Source organism: Populus trichocarpa, chromosome 13, assembly GCF_000002775.5.
Source record: "Populus trichocarpa isolate Nisqually-1 chromosome 13, P.trichocarpa_v4.1, whole genome shotgun sequence".
Taxonomy (NCBI): Eukaryota; Viridiplantae; Streptophyta; class Magnoliopsida; order Malpighiales; family Salicaceae; genus Populus; species Populus trichocarpa.
Genome location: NC_037297.2, coordinates 8,060,470 through 8,081,788, shown reverse-complemented (window position 1 = coordinate 8,081,788; position 21,319 = coordinate 8,060,470).

Below are 21,319 nucleotides of genomic sequence, written 5' to 3'. Positions count from 1 at the left end.
CTATTGTGTTATCATGACCTATGTCTGTGATCGTGAGGTTAGCGAGTTAACCCAGGTTAACTCCAATTTTTTTTCATAGCTTTTTTTAATTAAATTTCTTTTTTTTGTCCTTGAATATTGGTTATTCGATGATTGAATTTCATGATTTTATCACGATTTGGTTAAAGATTTTGCATCTTAACCCAGGTAGGCTCACATCGATAACTTTTGACCTTTTTAAATTATATATTTTTGATATTTTTTATCATTCAATATTTTATTTGCTATAAATTAAGCTTCATCCTTTTTTTTTCATTTTATTTTTGATGGAGTTATCACGTTCTTATTTGATTTATTAGAAATTGGCTTTTATACCTTTTCTCTTGCTTTCATTTTATAGGCTGCGAGTTTTAAAGATTCGACTACATTTATTAGGTTTTTCCAGGTTTTTTTGGTTTTTTTCCCTTTTTTAAGCTGATTTTTTTTCTTTTTCTTTTTAATTATGCTTTGTTATTTTTTATGATTTGCTTTCTATAAAGTTAGTCTCGGGTTTATGACCAAAACCACCAATTTTAGAAGTCAACGCAAGTTGCCTTTTGTTTTTTTTTTCAAATTGATTTATTTCGATTTTAGCCTTTATTTATTAGAAATTGTTCTTCATGCTTTTTTTTTTTCCATTCATTTCTATTGGGTTATCTTAATTGTATGGTCATGGTCACTTGATTAGTGGATTAACTTAGATTAACTCAAAAAAATTTTGTTAATTTTTTCAATTATTTTCTTGTTTGTTTTTGTTCTTCAACATTGGATTGTTCGATAATTAAACTTCATGATTTTATTTATTTTTCTTTCAAACACGATTATCCTAGTATTATAACTAGGTCAAAATTTTGCATCTTAACCTAAGTATGCTCAGATTGATTTTTTTTTTACCTTTTTTTAATTATATATTTTTTTAATTTTCATCATTTAACATTTTATTTATTAGAAATTAAGTTTTATTTTCTTCGGTTTTGCCCATCATCATTGGGTTGTTTAGTAATCCGGATAGGTTCAAGTCAGGTTTTTTTTACCTTTTTTCATTGTCAATATTTTATTAATTTATTTTTTATCGTTGTGTTTTTTTATTCATATTATTTAAATTAACAATTGAACCAATGACTCAAGTCTCAAATGTTTTTTCTTTGCATTTTTTACGTCAAAAACTTTTTTATTAGCCTACACCATAGCACAAACCACAAATCTAAGTAGAGACTAAGTTATAATTAACACCTAGACAATAAAATATTTTTTTTCTTCTATTCATAAGAACAAGACAACTACTTTAACTTTTTGCTGTTTTTAATTTTTAATAATCAAACACATTTATTTACGTTCATCAATTTTATGCTTTTTTTTTTGAGAAATAGAAAATAAAAAAAGGAATAGATTAATGGAAAATTTGAATGGAGCAAGAAGGAATCCACTAAATTGAGGACAGAAAAATAGCCAAAAGGACTATTCAAATTTTCTCACACTACAAGATTGATAAGTTTGAATAAACTATAGAGATTAAATCATAATTAACACCTAGATAATAAATTAACACTTTTTCTTCAATTCATAAGACCAATACAACTAATTTAACTTTCTCCTGTTTCTAGTTTTTAATAATCAAACACATTTATTGTATATGTTATGTAAATATTTTAATTGATTAAATTTTATCATTGAATAGAATAAACTTTTATTAAAAATTAAACGGATTGTTAAAAGACAATTCCCATAATTGCTATTTAGAAAAACAATAGTTAAATTAAGAAATTTAATATATGTATATATAATTTTAAAAGGAAACTGAAAGAATTTAAATGGAGAAATTAATATTGTTCATGTTTTAAAAAACCATATCCCATTTTATTATATTCTTTCGCTAGTTTTTTTGAAGCTCCTAATTTAACTATATTTCTAAATAGTATTTTTTATATAAAAAGATGTTTTGGTAATATTGGTTTTATTAAATGGAGAGGGTTTTTGTTGAATCTTCGAATTGGATGGTTTATATAATTTCAATGGAGTAAATGTAATCTATCCTAAAAATTCTATATGTTTTTTCCACTTAATTTTTCTCGATAATAAGATTTATGTAATAATTATATCTTGTTCAATAAATTTACATAACTTATAAAAATATTCATACAGTCAGGATTAAAAATGTATTTAATATAAAAAAATAAAATTATTTATAAAAGAATGCCTTGTTTGCAACTGCATATATAATTGCAAAATTGGTGGCAACTAAATATATAAAAACTTTTGTTTACTTTTCTTGTATATAAAAAAAATTGAAAATAAATCTTTTCAAAGGATTGATTGCAAATTTGAAAATAAGATTAAAAAAAAGGTGCAAATGAAAGAAAGGGAAAACATATAGAATGTTCTTCCACATTTACAAGGTGATATAATCCTAATATTATTTGTTATTTATTAATTTCATCTCTATTTTGTAAAAGAATTAAATTATTTTTTTATTAAAGACTTGAGCTTTTCTTTAGTAAATCTACTCTTTGATTGTGAAATTTATTATCATTTTCTTTCTTGAATAAAATTCTTGGCAAGGTATAAATTTTTTTAATATCAATCTTTAAGAAAGATTTTTATTGTAAAAATGTGAGACATCATTGTTGAGTAATAATAGCTTACTGTTTGCGGAAGACAGTAAATGATAGGATCAAACTACTGTATATATCACCATGCAAAGCTCTTTTTTCCTTCTCCTTTAAATTATTGTTCCATGTTATATTACTGTTAAATGCATGATTAGAAAAATGGGCTAATTTGTGTTTATTGGAGAATTAGTTTAAACTTTGGTCATATCACCTAATTCATTCCTCTTTTTAAGTATTTGGGTTTACATATCACATAATGGTGAAACTAAATTTACTTTTCTTGTATATTATAATGCTTATTAAGTGAAAATTTTAAGTTATTAGACCATATGATATCTTTAAATCTGATATATTTGATCAAAATTGGGAATGAGAAAAACCATCCACTTTTTATTTTTTAATGAAATTTTCAAACTTGTTATTTGGTTTTTTTCCTATCAATTTGTGATTTTTAAAATTAAAAATATATTTAAAAAAAAATTCTTTGTAAATGTAGAAAAAATATACTGACACTCCATGTGATATGTAATTTTTTAAAATGAAATTGTTCCATTGATTTTTGAAACCATAAAAGTAAAGGTACAAGATAGAGTAATAACTCTATATGCGACTCTCAAATCTATAAATAAAAACTCGGATGGGGCACTTATAGTGGTAATTTTAATATGAAATTTTAACAAACTCTTTTCATTCCTTTTTAACTCATTGATCATATCAAGTTCTTTCTATTCATTTATAACTTTTTTATATGTTTTCCTAAAAAAATACATTCGAGATAGGATGGAACTGATGTTCAAAACTCACAAGTAAAGATTAGATAAGTAAAAAATATATATTTAGTTTATAATCATGCAAACATATAAAAATATGGTAATAATTATAAAAATGTAGCATGCTTGCTAAGCAAATACATAAACTTGCAAAACAAATATAGGAAAAACAATTATAGCATGCAAATTAAACAAGTATTAAAATTATACTTAAAAAAACTAGTTTAGAATACTTACTTGTTGAATTTCTTATGTAATTGCTTGTCTATTTTCATAGTGAGCAATTGACTTTTTCTTCAAGGAATTAAAGGAGTATAATGAATCCATACTGAAGTGTTTATATATTTCCACAATAATGTGAACTCTTGATGTTTTCTCAAAGATCTGTAAGAGGAGTGTCCTAATAATTTGAATGTTAAATTTAATCAGCTTTAGTCAATTCAAGGCACATTTTACTCCTCATTAACTGATAGCATACTCGCTTTTAAATCAATTGTACTTTTGCTAATAGTAAGTAAAACAACTTGAATTCTTCATTGTGCTTAAGATAGTACCTTTACTAGGGCTTTTAAAAGAATAATATTTCAAAAGTGAAGACCATACAAAATAAGATTTGCCTTGATTATAGCAAAATGAAATTTGTGAGATTTAAAGATATTAAATTAGGTATATTTACAAGGTTTGTTTCTGTGCTTTAGTGTTAACAACCTATCACTTGTTTGAAAAACATAAAAAACACAAACAAAACTTTCCACACACATATTTTTTTATTTACAAATTTTATCTCTTTTAAGAATTAATGCATGTCACATACACCAATAACTTTCCTAAGAAATTAAAATCATAGACCATCTAAAAGTTTCGTTAATAAGTCGGTCAATTGATATTTGATGTTCATATATTCTAAAGACATAATATTTGATTCAACCAAGTCTCTAATGAAATGATGTCTTATATCTATATACTTGGTTCTTGAATGGTGCACAAGATTTTTGAAGATACTAATTGCACTAGAATTATAACAATAAGTAGTTATAGTTTCTTGCGAGAAACCATAATCCTCTAACATCTTTTTCATCCAAAAAAGTTGTGTTTAACAACTTCCTGCTACAATGTACTCAACTTCTGCAATGGACAATGATATTAAATTTTGTTTCTTACTCATCCATGCTGTCAAGTTGTTACCAACATAAAAACACTCTCTAATACTTTTTTTGTATCGTCAATATTACATGTCCAGTCAACATCTAAATAATCAACTAGAGTCAAGTTTGAATCTTTTGAATACCATACACCATAGTCAATTATAGTACTAAGGTATTTTAAGATTTTTTTAATTGCTATAAGGTGTGATTCTTTAGGATTAGATTGAAATCTAGCACAAACACCCCCATTAAAAGAAATATCAAGTCTGCTAACAGTAATTTAAAATAGACTCCTTATCATGCTTCTATAAAGTGTAGAATTAACAAACTTACCTGTAGAATCTGAGCTAATTTTGACAGATGTGCTAATAGGTGTCTGAGTATGACTCTTTCTTTCTACAACAAACTTCTTAAATAAATCTCTAATATACATAGATTTAAAAAAAAAATTCAATCTTCACTCTACTTAATTTGTACGCCAAGAAAAAAGTTTAATACACCAATCATACTTAATCCAAAGTATGATTCCACAAAGCTCAAAGGGCTGACTAGAGATAAAGATAATAAATAGGTAAGCTTGAAAGACTCAATCGATTCAAAGAATACCTAAATCATTTCCTAGGTAATATTTTGTCTATGGTTTCGCCTCAAGTGTCATCAAACAAGTTCTAGAGTTTGTTAAGATCATACAAATTTGTAATATTTGTATAAAATTTATCTAGGTATGCAGAACAATTGATAAGCATGATAAGCATTCATTGAATATAGAAAACCTTAAATTAAGGATTAACAAATAAACTCAAGCAATAAGAGTTTTTTTCCCTAAAATTATAATCAATTTCAACCATATTCTTATCATATGAATATTTTTTTATTCATCAAGCTAATTCTCTCTCTCACTCTCTCTTTTAACATAAATTAGCATAAAACTAACTCTCTTCCCCTAAACTTAATTAAAAAATTGTCCTCGATGAGAAAGAAGAGAAACGAAAATAAATTGAGAAAAAGTAAGAATTGCTCCCTTGATTTCTAATTGAAAGTTGTCCTTGAAAGCGCAATCGTGTAACTTATTGGAGAGCCCTAAACTTACACAAACCTATAAAATGACATAAATTAAAAAAAATCTAAAAATTAAAGAGAATAATAATATAAATAAATAAATAAAAACTTGGGTTCCGTCTAAAAAAGTGCTTTGTTTAAAGTCTATAGCTAGACTTCCCTTGGTTCTCATCATCCTACATCCAATAATTTTAATACTTTAGCCTGCACCACCTCTTATATAGTTGGGTTTAATTGCCATTGTAGTTGGGTAGTTGGTTTGGAATTTTCTTTCATCAAAACCTTATTCATAAAAAGAGTTGAGTGGTCGCCTTTAATGTTTGTTATGGTCCATTCCAATGCCATTTCATGCTTTGCCAAAATCTTAAGCATCTTTTCTCTTTCCACAACACTTAAATGGGATGGTAGAGGCTTAAGTTCATTCTTAGGAGTCTCTTGAATGAATGATTTTATATTTTCAGTGTTAGCCCTAATATCTTTAACTTTTGGCTTCCTTTCTTAAAGAAATGGTGAAAAGGATTTCAAGTATTCATTACATTCTTTAATCATGACTTGCTTGGCATAAAAAACTTGAGAGCTGGTAAGACATGCTTCAAGTGACATCTTTGGATTCTCCTCTTTAAAAGTGTTGGCTACTAACCTAGCAATGCTATCCACCTAAAAATATGAATCATAACTAGATGAAGATTTTATAGACTTAAACACATTAAATATTACTTGTTCATCTTGAAAATTCAAAATCAGTTTTCCTTATTAAACATCAATTAGTTTTCTCCTCCAATTCTCCATATTTGACTTGGTCTCCTCATGATCATCAGCTCTATGTTGCTCAAAACTTGTTGTTTATTGTTGCTCAATTGTCCTCCCACTTCTCAATGATGTTGCTATGACATGTTTTTTTAGGATTGGTAATAGTGTTATTTAGCAAAGTTCTCTATTTCCTCTCTATAAGAATGTTTGAGAGCTGACCAATTTGAACTTCAAGGTTATGAATCAAAGCTTAATCATTTTGGATTGCTAATTCTTTCTTTTGCATGTATTTCATGAGCATTTCCTTATGTGTCGACTTATTTTCTTGTTGTTGAAAATTTTGAGGTGGTCTAGTTGCCCTTTGATTGTTACTCTATGACAACTTAAGGTGATTTCTCGATTTTAAATGTGTTTGAATAAGAATTGTTTTGACATTGAAATTGAAAACATAATTAACTTCCTCGTGATTTAGTTGAGCAAAAGGCATTGATACTTGAGTGATTTTATGCATAATAATCACACATAACATTAGTTTGAATAACATTAACATTCATCTTACTTAGTTGTTTAGATAAAGTTGCTATTTATTCTGTCAATATGGTAATAAAATCAAGTTAAAAAACTTCATCCATTTTTTCTTTTGTATTGCTTTCTCAAAAGGCCATTGGTAGTTGTTGGATGCCAATTCTTCTAAAAATCCATAAACTATTTCAAGAGTTTTACTCTTCAAAGCTCATTTAACTACTACATCAACCATGACCTGCTTGTAACTCTTAAACCATTCTAGAATGTTTGGACTTGAAGTCATGCTAGGAGTTTATAATGCGGACACTTTCTTAATAAATATTTGATATCTCATACAAAGACTTATTCTTAAATTAAGTGAAAGTTGTAATATCATTCATTATCTTTGTTATTTTGGCTAGAGAAAAATACTTTTCCAAAAACTTTTGTGCTAACTCCTTCCAAGTAGTAATGATACCAAGTGGTAGAGAATTCAACCATGCCTTCACTTTTTTCTTTAAGTGAAAAAGAGAAAAGTCTCAAAGAATAACATCATCCTTCACTTTGTAATACTTGAAGGTGTCATAAATCTTTAGAAAACTTACGATATGAACATTAGGATCCCTCTGTGATAGCCCTTAAACTAAACAATTTGATATATCATTAGAATTTTCATTGGTTTTATCTCAAAATTATTGGCTTGTATAGTCGGCCTCCTTATGATAGATGCATACTCATTAATCGAAGGCATATAATAATATTTTAACGCTTTATTTGCCTCTTCATTTCGCTACTCCGCCATAATAATGACAGACGTGGTGATTTATTTTTTCTTCTCTTTATTGATCTAATGCAAAGTTCTCTCAATCTCGGGAGATAGGTTCAAATGGTTTAGAACGGGGCATACACTTCTAAATATTGAAATAAAAAAAGAAAAGAAAATTTGAGATCTAATCAAAGCAATATTTAATGATGATGAAGATGATGACGATGATGATAATGATAATAATAATAATAATAATAATAAATAATAAATAAATAAATAAAATTATTAACAATTTAGCTAGTATCAATATCAATAACAAATAATAAATCCTCGGCAACAATGCCAAAACCTTTATGTGATAATATTTGCAAATGAACAAAATCACAACAAGTAGTAAAGTTTTTGTGAAGAAAAGAGTATTGAATCCATAAGTATTAATTACGCTATTAAGTATTAAAATGTACCAAATTAATTACCATTTAGAAATCAAACAGAGATTTTATAGAATTGACCACCTAAATCAAACTAAAGTGATTGACAAAAGTAAATTAAAAGAAATAGAGAATAAAACTTAAGGTTTTAGAGATAATAAAAATAAATCTAAAGCTTTTGATTTCACCTTATTAATCCTACACAATTTATTATTTCTTGTTATAAAATTCAAAATCCTCATGTTAATGATTAAAAGATCCCTAATTATTCAATGTTTTCTCTTCAATAGCATTAAAAATATCTCCACCTAATAATCCAACATATCTCTATGTAAATTAAATTATTTAAACATTCATTAATTTCTTTGATTTTTTCTACAATATCACTAATCACAATAAATTATCTTTATATTTCACTCAATTAATGGTGTTTAATCTTGAAAGTTTCTAATCATAAATTACCTTTTAGTCTCATTATGATTCAATAGATCAAACAATAATTGGTTAGAAAATTATAAGCAATAAGATTAATTATAAACACTCGACATGAAAGATATTGAAAATAAAATAACTTGGAATCTAAATTTTCCAAGTTACCTAATAAATAGGCCTTGGATACTACATAGATTATAAAAAAAGGTAAAAAGAAAATAGCCTCATGTGTTAATTAGGTTGTTTACAAGAGGTATATTAAAGAGATTAGTACTTAATATGATTTTACCTACTCCTATTATCATCTTTGCTAAGGAGAGGGTCATTAAACAACCATACAATATTGATAAAAAGGGTGCAGAGAGTTCTTATCTCTACACCACCTCGTATTAAGAGGTTATAATAGACCATGATCTAATAAGAAAAAAATAACATAAGAAATCTATAGAAAAATAGACAAAATTATCACTAAGATAATAAAAAAGATGGTGAAAAGTAGTCAATCTTAAGTTGGAAGAGTAACGTATGTTATCAAGGTCAAGGTTGAGATTAATCAACAACCACAATGATCGAACGAAATTGTCCAAAGTGTTAGGCCAATAACCTAGAAGCTTGAACACGGGAGACAAACACCATAAAATTAGCCCAAGTCACTATTTGATATATATATATATATATATAAAAGATGACATTAGCTCTTAAATAATAGCAACGAGAAAGTGTTGTCAAGAAAGCCACCATAATATAAGGAGAACAAACACCAGTTTTTGAAGAGATAACACTGATAATGCTTGAGGACAATAAAATTCCCAAAGCTCTAAAAAACCCTATAAGTTATGTGAAGGCTTTAAAAATTTTTTTTGTTTAAATGGAAGACCAACTAGACAATGAAAATGATTTGATTATCGATGCAAATGATTTTCTGAATGATGAAATTATAGGAAAAAGTTTGGAAACCCCTTTTGATGATAACACATAATTAAATGAGAAAAAATAACTATATTTCTCAGTCCTAATACAATAAATAGGTGAGTAAGGTGTATTAAAGGATAGAGATTTGGAAAACATTTTAATATAAAGGTGAATTACCATAAGGAAGTTACATTAACTGACATAATGTTTAATCTACTATATTCCCTTAAAGCCAGACCTAACTAATTATCTTATTTGGACAATGATCATGAAGATAAAGAAAAAAAAGGAGAAAATAGTTGAGGTCAACCAATGAGAGCCTATGGTTGAACAAAAGCTTAGAATCACATTCCCAGGCTAACATTGGTAATAATTTGCTATTTAAAACCTTTGTATATCACAATTATCTTTAATAGTGTACAAATACATATGGTTATAATTGATGATGGTCTCATTTAACAATATGCCCTAACATTTGATTGCTGAAGTTGGTCATAACAAAGCTGATATGATCCTATTAGAAGTGGTCATGTCCAAATTCTATAGGAGGCATAAGAGACACTATGAGGGTGTTATATGGAGACCCAACTATTAGGTCAAGAACCTCTAGTACAACCTTCTTTGTGATAGAAGCAAGGATAAGTTATAACATGCTATTTAGGCGAGACTAGATACACGCTAACATGTATATATGCCATTATATACACATCAAGTATTGATTTTTTAGTTATCATATAGATCAATTAAAATAGTTCATATAGAAGATAATGTTAGTGTAATGGCTTGTGGTCAATTTAGTAGTTACATGTGGTATTGATATTATTCATGTAAAACATATATTTTTATATATAAATGTATTTTTTTTATCTTTAGTATTTATTTAAGTTTGATTATTGAATCTAAAGTAAAGATATCCCTTGAGATAAATTTTTTTGTAAATGAAAACTTAATTGGTTATAATTATGAGAATTTCTATTGAATCAAAGCATTGTTCCTAAATATTCTTGGTCAATGCTCTATTAGAAGTGAATATTAATTATAGTGGTTGAGACTAATACTTATTATGCTATTTCCTTTTATAAAATAAAGAAAATATTCTCATAGGATGAGATATGAGAAATACCTGGAACTAATATGTAGGTGCTTATTAAATAACAAATATACTGAATTCATATATATATATAAGGATTCCATATGGAGAGATTACAATAAGTTTATGGAAAAAATCATATGGAAGTTATGAGTTTTTTTTAAGCTATAAAAATCTATTATGGACTTAAGCAAGCTTCAAGAAGTTTGAATATGCATTTTGATGAGATAATCAAACAATTTGATTTCATAAAAAATATATGAAGATGACATATATTTACTTTAGTTAGTAAAGATCTAGTTTTTTGAGAATTTCAACATGAATAATATGAGAGAATTAACCTATAAACTAGGAATAAAGATCTATAAAGAAAGATCTAGAAGGTTTTTTGGATTGTCCCAATCCAATTATATAGACAAGATGCAAAAATAGTTTCGCATAAAAGAATCCAAGAAATGATACTTACTTATTTCAAATGAGATTTATTTTTTCAAGGTTATATACCCTAAAACATAAATTAAAAGAGATAAGGTGGAAAATATTCCTTATGCTTTGGTTATAGGATCCATTATTTATGTGATATTATGTATAAAAGCAGATGTATCTTATACTTTGTGTATAACTAGTAAATACCATTCTAATCTAGATGATGGTCACTAGAAAATAGTGAAAAAAATTCTTAAATACTTAAGAAGAACTAATAATGTTTTTGTAGTTCATAAAGAAGATAAATTGGTAGTTCTTGGTTATTTGAATGCTAGTTTTCAATCATATAGTGATGATAGAAAATCCGAGTTTAGATATGTTTTTACTATGAATTATAGTATTGTGAGTTTGGAGAATTCTAAACAAAAGAAAATAATAGATTTTACAATTGAAATTAAGTATATCTTTATGCATGAGGTGATAAAAGTTCATCACTTAACTACGTGTGGTCCCTAACATTATTAATCCAATAGCCCTATATTGTGACTAAAATAGAGTCATTGCACAAATATAAGAATGAAGGTCTCATCAACAGTTTAAACATGTACTAAGGCGATACCATTTGGTTAGAGAAATCATAAAAATAAAAGATGTAAAGATAAAATAAGTGTAAAGATAAAATGAGTACCCATTAAATTTTTTTTATAGATCCTCTCACTAAGATAGTATCCTAATAGAAGCGTGATTACTATATAGAGCAATATGGTATAATATTCATTAGTGATTGACTTCAATACAAGTTAATGTATATATCTTATAGCCAAATCGAGCAGTTACAGATGACACTGATATGAATCATGTAAAACATAGATTTTTATATAAAAAGGTATTTTTTTTATCTTTAATACTAATTTAAGTTTGATTAATGAATCAGAATAAAGATAAAGTCTTTGAGACAAAAATATTTTACAAAGAAAATTATAAAGTGGTTATAATTATAAGATTCTTAATGCATCAAAGTATTGTTCCTAAATATCCATTGTCAATACTCTATTAAGACATTAATTATAGTTATTAAGACTAATACATATTATGTTCTTTCCTTTATTAAAGGAAGTAATTGTTTTTATAAGGTGAGGTATGATGAGATACCTTGATTTAATATGCAAGTGCTTATTAAATGACAAATATATTAAATTAACCTGTATAATGATTCTATATGAAGAGATTACTCATGCATATAGAAAGACTCACGTGACAGTTGTGTAAGTAATCCTTATATTTGAGATCATCGAGTTATTTTATATAAAAAATATTATGTTTTGATCTTGATTATACATTGCCTCAATCAAAGGTAATAAATGGTATATATTGGGTATAACATATATTATAGAAAGGTATTTGAGTGATCAAGAGATTATCATTATCCTAAGTGAATTAGAGAAAATATTTCATATGTTCTTGTATAGTATTGATTATGAAATCCTTAAGTAAAGTAGAATGCGATTGTAAAAAGGTTTTAAATCTTATTCAAATAATCAATGATTGTAATGTTGAGAGCAAATATGATTTGACAAAATAGACACACTTCATACTTTAATATCTAAATCAAAACATTATTGATAAAGAGATAATAGTTACATTGACAAACTGGTCATTTAAAGGTTAAATCAAATCACATATGACTTCTCTAATATTTAGGGGATCATAAAACATTACTAGATGTTGCACTTAAACTTTAAATATAAATTAATTAATTTATTAAATTAATAATAAATTAATTTTTTTTAATTTATATAATCTTGTTTTGATTAGGATTATAGTTTATATTTGGGTCAATATATTATGAACCTAATAGGTCACACAATAAGAATAATTAGTAAGAATATAGACTGTCAAGATTGAATAAAGTAAGACTTGATTGTAAATAAGTTTTAAAAATTAAAGACTATAGTATAATTATGTAATTAATATCAGGGATTAAAATTTTACACATAGAAAAATCAAGTAGAGATTTGATTGCATAAATTTCCAATAACTACCTTGAAAAAAAAGGTGATGTTTTTTCTATTAATAGGGTTGTTAGGTTTTTTCTATAAATAGAATGATATGCTTTATTTTTTTTCCTTCAAAACCAATACACAATAAAAATACCTAAAGACCTATAAATACAGACATTTAGAGAACATAAAAAAGCAAGAATTAAAGGTATAACAACCCTTTTCTCCTAAAAGGATTTAGAAGATTTTTAATATATTGATCCATGTTAATTACTATTAAAGGCTAAACAAGTAGATGTGTTGGGTTTATGACAACCTAGTCTCAAAAAGTTAACCACACCCTATAAATAAGAACTAATCATTAAGTAATCTTCGCAAAAACCCTAAACAACTTTACATTGTCTAACAAGATCAATGAGACTCCCGAAATTATTAAAAAAAACCCATTTCTGTTGTATTTATATCCTTAAGAAAACCTAACAAATAAATTTATGGTTAATTCAAGGATGATAAGTTGATGGATATATACAGTGATGACGCCAATCTAGTTCAATTCATGGGTATGAACAACATGGGTCACCTTATTAACTTCTCAGTTAGCAAGAAGATAACAAGTATAAAGAGACTCATAATATATTTTTCTAGACTTAACAACCTATTATAGGAGAGAAATGGAATAAAATTTTAAACATGGGATTACATGAGGCACTATGACTTAATATCATATTTTGAGGTTTTTGATGAAGCATGTAGGCGTATTGAGTAACATAATAGAATTTGTTCTATAAAATCAGGTTAAGATAATGAATTAATCTTGGTCGATATGACAAGTCTTCCTCTAGCATCACCAAAGATGGATAATGAACAAGTTGAGGTTTAGGACATGTTAATTAAAGTGAACTTGAGAATGTAAGACGAGCCTAAACTAACATTTATAAGTGCAAGCATGCTAGGAGAACTTAAAAAAGAAATAGTATAATTACAATAAACTTATAAAGATTGTTTTATCTAGTATTATGATAAAATTTCTAATTCATACAAAAGTTTGGTCAAACATATCAGTCAAGTCTGGATTTTAACCACTCATAAAACCTTCACGAATAATGGTTATGGACATGATTAATCATGTGAAGAAAGAAATTGAATGGCTCCTAGGATCTAGATTTATTAGGTTAATAAGATATGGTAAGCGAATATCCAATATAGTGTTAGTGTTTAAAAAAAATGGCAAATTAAGGGCATGCATAGATTTTAGAAATCTCAATCCTACAGCTCCAAAAGATGAATATCCTATGTCAATGACTAATATGTTGATTAACCCAACATTTGGCAATAAAATACTTAGTTTTATGGATGACCACTCTAGTTAAAACCAAATCTTCATAAAAGAAAACGATGCTTCTAAGATTACATTCAGATGTCCTAGTTTATTAGGTGTTTATGAATGGGTGGTAATGCCTTTTAGGTCAAAAAAATATTTGTGTAACACACTAAAGAGTAATGAACTTAATGTTTCATGATATGATCAATCATACTATGGAGGTTTACATTGATGATATTGTGATAAAGGCAAAATCTAAGTCCACCCAACTAGATCAACTATGTGCTCTTTTTGAATGAATGAGGATGTATGACCAAAAAATGAACCTACTAAAATATGCCTTTGGAGTGTAAGTAAGCAATTTTCTAGGATTCTTAGCGTATCAATAAAGCATGGAGGTGGCTAAGAATAAAGCATGGGCAATCTAGAAAACAAAACCTCCTTAAAACAAGAAGAAACTCTAAAGTGAGGAGGACAAGCTTGATGTTTGGAAGCTGTATGCCGTGGGTTACGTTTCTGGTACATACCCAGGCTTTCAGGCTTTGAACAACCTCGTTTCCACTATTTGGAAATGTAAAGCCACCCTCTTTACCCATGAATTGGGTTGGCTGGTGTATAGATTCAAAAGTGAGGAGGACAAGCTTGCAGTTCTACAAGGCGATCCTTATCTTGTTTATGGACGACCACTTATTCTAAGGCCAATGACACAATACTTTGATTTCTCTAGTGAAGAGATGTCTAGAGTCCCTGTTTGGGTGAAGCTTCCAAATCTTCCTCTAATATGCTGGTCGTCGATATGCTTATCCAAAATTGCTAGTGTGCTTGGCAAACTAATCCAATGTGATAAGCTTACTTCCAATATGGCAAGACTATCTTATGCTAGAATGCTGGTTGAAATTGATTTGCTGAAGGATTGCCTCAACCTGTTGATGTTCTTCTACCAAATGACTCTACCCTTCATCAAAAGGTTATCTATAAAACCTTGTCAAAATTTAATAGCCCCCTAAAGTAGCATGAGGTTATCAGCCTCATGAAACGAAACAAGGTTGATGTTTGCTATTTGTTAGAGACCAAGTTGTCTTATACTAAAGTTGGTCTCATGCATAGATTTCGGATTAAGTCTTGGAAATTTCTTTGTAATAGTGGGGTGGCCTCTAATGCCCGTATTGTTATTTTCTAGAATCCCAGCACTGTGCATATTAACTTATTTAATTTTTCTGCTCAAGCTGTGCATGTCCTCATCTATAGCTTGGAAAATCAGTACAGTTTCACTACCACCTTTGTATATGGTTTTAACACTATTTCTGCTAGGAAAACTCTGTGGGATGATCTTCGACGGTGGAGTCCTAATTCTCCATGGTTAGTCTTGGAGACTTTAATTCTATGCTTTCACAGGATGACAAATACAATGGAGCTCATATCTCCAGCTATGAAGTTTCAGACTTTAAGGAATGTTGTACTGATTTGGGTCTTTCTAATTTAAACTCTACTGGCTGCCTCTTCACATCGTCAAATGGACATGTTTGGAGCAAACTTGATAGAGTCATGGCTAATCCTTTTTGGTTCTCTATGTCTCATCAAGCTCATGTTCATTTTGGCACACCTAGCACTTTTTCTGACCACTCCCCCGCTTCTATTCAAATTGGTACAAGGCCAGTTAGCAGGAACATGTGGGCTGATCATCCTCAATTCCTGGAGATAATTTCTCAAAACTGGAATTCTCATATCAACGGTTCCCCTATTTTCATTTTTTACAGGAAACTGAAATGCTTGAAGAGGCTTCTGAAAGAGCTTAACAAGCTTTATTATAGTCATATTTCTGAAAGAGTTGCTCATACTAAAGAAGAACTGGCTTCTCATCAATCTCTTCTGCATCAAAATCACGATAACATCCATCTTCTGCAGCAGGAAAGAAAACTCAGGTCATCGCTGCTAAACTTAAAGTCTGCGAAGCATCTGTTCTTTAGGCAAAAACTTAAGTTAAATTTCCTCAAGGAGGTAGATAAAGGCTCTTGGTTCTTCCATGCTTTGATGAGTCAAAAGCACTAACGAAATCAAATTCCAACTATTAAAGTTCCCTCTGGTGAGCTAACTTCTTCAGGAGAGGAGGTGGGTCAAGAGTTTGTGAGATTCTACATTGAACACTTAGGCAGTGCTAAACCGACTCTTCCAATCAATGAGTTTGTCATCCTTTATGGTTCTTGTCTTGATGCGGCATCCCAGGAATCTTTACTTGCTCCGGTGATAGATGATACTATCTAGAAAGCTTTATTCAGTAATGGCAAAGAAAAAGCTCTAGGGCCAGATGCGTTCTCTTCTCTTTTCTTTAAAAGAGCATAGGGTATTATTGGGGCTGATTTTTGTGCTGCTGTTAAGGATTTCTTTGCATCAGGAAAATGCTTAAACAATCAATCATTCTATTATTGCTCCTATCCTTAAGTTAGCCAATACAAATTCTGCAGCAGATTTTCGCCCGATCTCTTGTTGCAATGTAATATATAAGGTGATCTTGAAAATTCTTGCATAAAGAATAACCAATGTCTTACAGCCTATATTATCAGCCCTACTTAGAGTGCGTTTCTGGGACGAAGGAATATGGCTGATAACATCTATCTCATGCAAGAGGTTCTACGGCAATATAGGCAAAAACGGATATCCCTTAGATGCATCATCAAACTTGATTTTCGGAAGGCTTTTGATTCTGTTCAGTGGTCTTTTCTGCAGAGTGTTTTGCTCGGTTTTCCAACTCAGTTTGTCTCTTTTATTATGCAATGTGTTGAGACTGCTTCATATTTAGTTTCAGTAAATGGGGATCTTTTTGGCTTTTTCAAAGGACAATATAGTGTTTGTCAAGGTGACCCTCTTTCTCCCTATCTCTTCATTGCGTATATGAAATACTTCTCTAGGATGCTTCAACAATGCACACAGCAAAGTGTTCTTAATTTCCATCTAAAATACAGAGCGCTAGGGATCAGCCACCTAGCTTTTGCAAATGATATCCTCTTACTCTACCGGTGTGATCTGTCGTTTGTTTGCATCTTTCATCAACAGCTTCTTGATTTTGGTAGGATGTCTGGCCTGAATACTAATGCTGCTAAATCATCCATCTATTTTAGTGGGGTGGGAGAAACTACTAAGCAGGCCATCCTGCATTTTATCTCATAGGGTTCTCTGAAGGTAGCTTCCCCTTCAGATACCTTAGCGTCCCTTTAAGTCCTCACCGCTTATTGGCTAGCCAATTCTCCCCTCTTCTGCAAAAGATGAAACATCCATTCAGAGTTGGATGGGGAAACATCTCTCCTATGCTAGTCGCCTTGAGCTTATAAGACCGGTTCTGCACGGCATGGTTCAGTTTTGGATTTCTATCTTCCCGATTCCAACTATTGTTATCAACAAGATTAATAGTCTCTGTAGAAGCTTTCTTTGTTCTAGGAACTCTTCCTCGTGCCATTATGCTCTTGTTGCTTGGTATAAGGTGTGTCTGCCTAAAGTTGAAGGGGGTTTAGTGCTTTTAGATATCAAGGCCAAGAACATGAGTTTTCTTGCTAAACAGCTGTGAAATATCCATCTTAAATCAAACTCTTTATGGATAAAGTGGATTGATCACTTTTACATCTCCCATAACTCTGTATGGGTTTCTGATATGAGGAAAAGTTCATCTCCTCCATGGAAATCCATTTGTTCTTTTAGAAACCAACTGTTAGCACTTTTGGGAGAGCCCTTCGAAGTAATTGCTACTCTTCAAAGCTGGCATAATGAGGCAGGAACATTCATTGCAAATGCTCATGAGTTCTTCCATTTCAAAGACAACCCTGTCTCTTGGACTAAAGTTGTCTGGGAGAAATGGTCCTTGCCTAGGTATAATTTCATCCTATGGCTTGCAGTCCTTGGTAAACTCGGAACAAGAGATCGACTCACTTTCCTTTCCAATGAATCTCTTTGCACCCTTTGCAGCAAAGATGATGAATCCCATGCCCATCTTTTTTTCAGCTGTGACTGGACTTCTTCATTATGGGGTTGAGCAAAGCAATGGCTTCGGTTGACTAGAACAATGTCCACTCTTCCCAGTGCAATCAGAGGGCTTTCTGGCAGGGGCAATGGGCTTCCACAACGAATGAGAAGAGTGTCGCTGGGTCTACTTGTGTATTTAATTTGGGAATAAAGAAACTAAATAATTTTTATTAGGTGGCCAAATCAATGCATGTTGTATTCCTCAGGTTTCAAGTCTTGTTCTTCACAGTATTACATTTTCATGAAAAAAAAATCATTATTAATGTGACATTGCTGCATAAAGATTTGTTGGTCATGCTGGCCACAAACTGCAACTTTTGTTCTCTTCTATCGTTTATTTAAGCCTTGTATGGGTTCCAGCTATATTCGGTCATGTAAGTTGCGCGAGCTGAATGATGTTCCACATTCAGTTTTATGTGACTGCATGCAATTATTTTTGGTCATGCATGGCGAGCAAGATGGGTGTTTACTGCTGGGTCCCTTTTTTTGGTCTTCGGCTACTGTTCTCCTTTGTATTCTATGTGTGTTATCTGGTTGTATTTTCTGCACAGTTCTCTCTTTGTAACTATTTGGTTAGGCTGGAAACCTTATCTAGGATCTGGTTTCTAATCCAACCATTGTTTTAGGCAGCTTGTTGTTTCTTGTTTTGTTCAGGGAGCTTGTTCCCTTTTTGTTCCATATGTGTTTTATCTTTTGAATTCCCGCTGGTTACCCAGTGTTGTATATGTTTTTTGATCTTTTTATATATACTTACATTTGATTAAAAAAAAGAAGAGAAGAAACTATAAAGACTTATTGGCAAGATAATTTCTTGAGGAGGTTCATACCAAATATTGTAGGAAACATTAGACTTTTTACTAAGTTGTTGAAAAGAAAGAGCTCTAATAAGTTTCCATGGATAAAAAAGCAATAATTTGTCTTTGAAGACATAAATGTTTATCTAGCCAAACCCTAATATAAGCCCTACCAAGGTTTAAAAACCCTTTAAAGTTGTACATTTTAGCAATATAAGGATTAATTGGCAACATGCTAGCACAAGAAAATAACCATGGACATGGATAAGTTATGTATTATCTAAGTCATGCACTCATAAAAGTAGAAGAAAAACATACATCAACAGAAAAATTATCTTTGTCTTTGTATTTTGCTTGTGTTAAAAATGTGCCAGTACATGTTCTCGATTGATATTTATGAAAATAATCTTGAAAATAAGATTAGATAATCTTGTTTTCATTAAAAGAATTATGAAATACAAATTAATGGGAATATAAAAAGTATAAATGGACAAAGATTGACCATTACAAAAGATGAAAGATATAGGAAAAATCCCTTTCTAAAGCTAATCCTATGATTCTTTATGAATTACAAAAATCTTGGTTTCTACATAGATTTTTCTTTGTTAATCCATTGATGTCCAAGGTTTATGAGATCAAAGTAACCGTGAAGTTTCAGTTAAAGAAAAAGAAAATCTTCAAAATAGGTATTGTTTTTAGTAGTTATGACATGGAAGGTGAACAAGCCTCCTAGAGTGTTCGTAAGTTCATAGACTTTGTTGTCTACTTGATGATGAAAAACTAGAAAAGTGTCAAGTATTTGTAATTGAAATAGAGGTTTGGTAACAAACTTTTCTTTGGCAGAAGCCCTAAAAATTAAGATTTTAAAGGTTTTTACATTTCAAGACTAAAATCAAAATCCTTATACTTTGAAAACACTCAAAATTTTCAACTTCAAGGATTTAATTATCTCGATTACTATCAAACCTAGTACAATACCTTTTTCCTTCAAAATTGTGATCATTCATGATTTATTCATTTTTATAGAAATTATACAAAAACATTTTCAGTATGGTTTACAAATCATTAATGGCTTTATTTTTCTCCTATTACTGAAATCATAAATCAAATTTTTTTGAAAGGATAAGAATTATTTAAGCAAAAAAGACTTCTAAAAATAATTCTTCATTTCCCATATTTTATGTCAAACTTTGAAGTCCCATGAATTTTATGTTAAGATTATATATCTTGATGGAGCTAGTGGCTACTTTTTAACTTTAAAAAGAGACATTAAAGTCAAATTGTGGTTAATTTTCAAAAAAGACTAAGCATGTATTGAATTATCAACCACTTGATTGCAATCTCAACACCTAAGATTATCATTAACCAAGTCAATTAAAAAATATAACTTTACTTTTCTCACCTAAAAAGCAAAATCTAGGAAGACCTTGCTTCTTCTAGTTTTAAATCAAAATACAGGAAGAAACTTTAAGAAGCCCTTTCTCAAATCTCATATTAAAAAGATGAAGAAGACTATGCTCAAGATAATGAAAACCCTAACTATGACCATATTTCATGAGTCACCTATGTGAATAAAACTCAAATCGCAATAATATTGAAGCTTATAGTCATCTAAATCAGCAATAATATCATGAATAACTTGCATATAGCTTTAATAATACAATAGAAGGACAAACATCAATAATGATACCATGAAGTCTTCAATAATTCAACAAAATGACAAATAAACTCAAGATCATTTTAATCCTGCATAGAATAAAATAACAATTTAAGAAAAAGACAAATGGATTCAAAGTTATCTTATGCCTTTACAATTCAAGCATTTCATGCATAAATATATATTCAAAGTAACTACCAAGCTAGAATTAATTTCTCTAGTTTTATCAGTTTCACTTTCAACTTTTAGTTTATACTATATAAGAGACCTGCGCTATGCCTAGGCCGACCCAATTTGTTTTCCAACTTAAAGAAAGGATCTAAGGCAATGCAAACATTCATAAAAAAAAAAGAGTCATTGACTCAATTGTGTTTAATAAGCTTGACTAATTCAAATAATTCGAACAAAAAAAAATACAATAACGATAAATAAATTTAAAAAAATTGACAGCAAAAAAACTTGACACAAACCCATCCAGGTTATCATGTCAAATTTATGACTTGGTCGTGATACCGAGGTAACCCCATCGAAAGCAAACTGAATAAAATTATGAAGCTTAATTATCAAATAACTCAATGTTGGAAGGCAAAACTGAAAAAAATTAATAAAAAAACAACGTAAAAA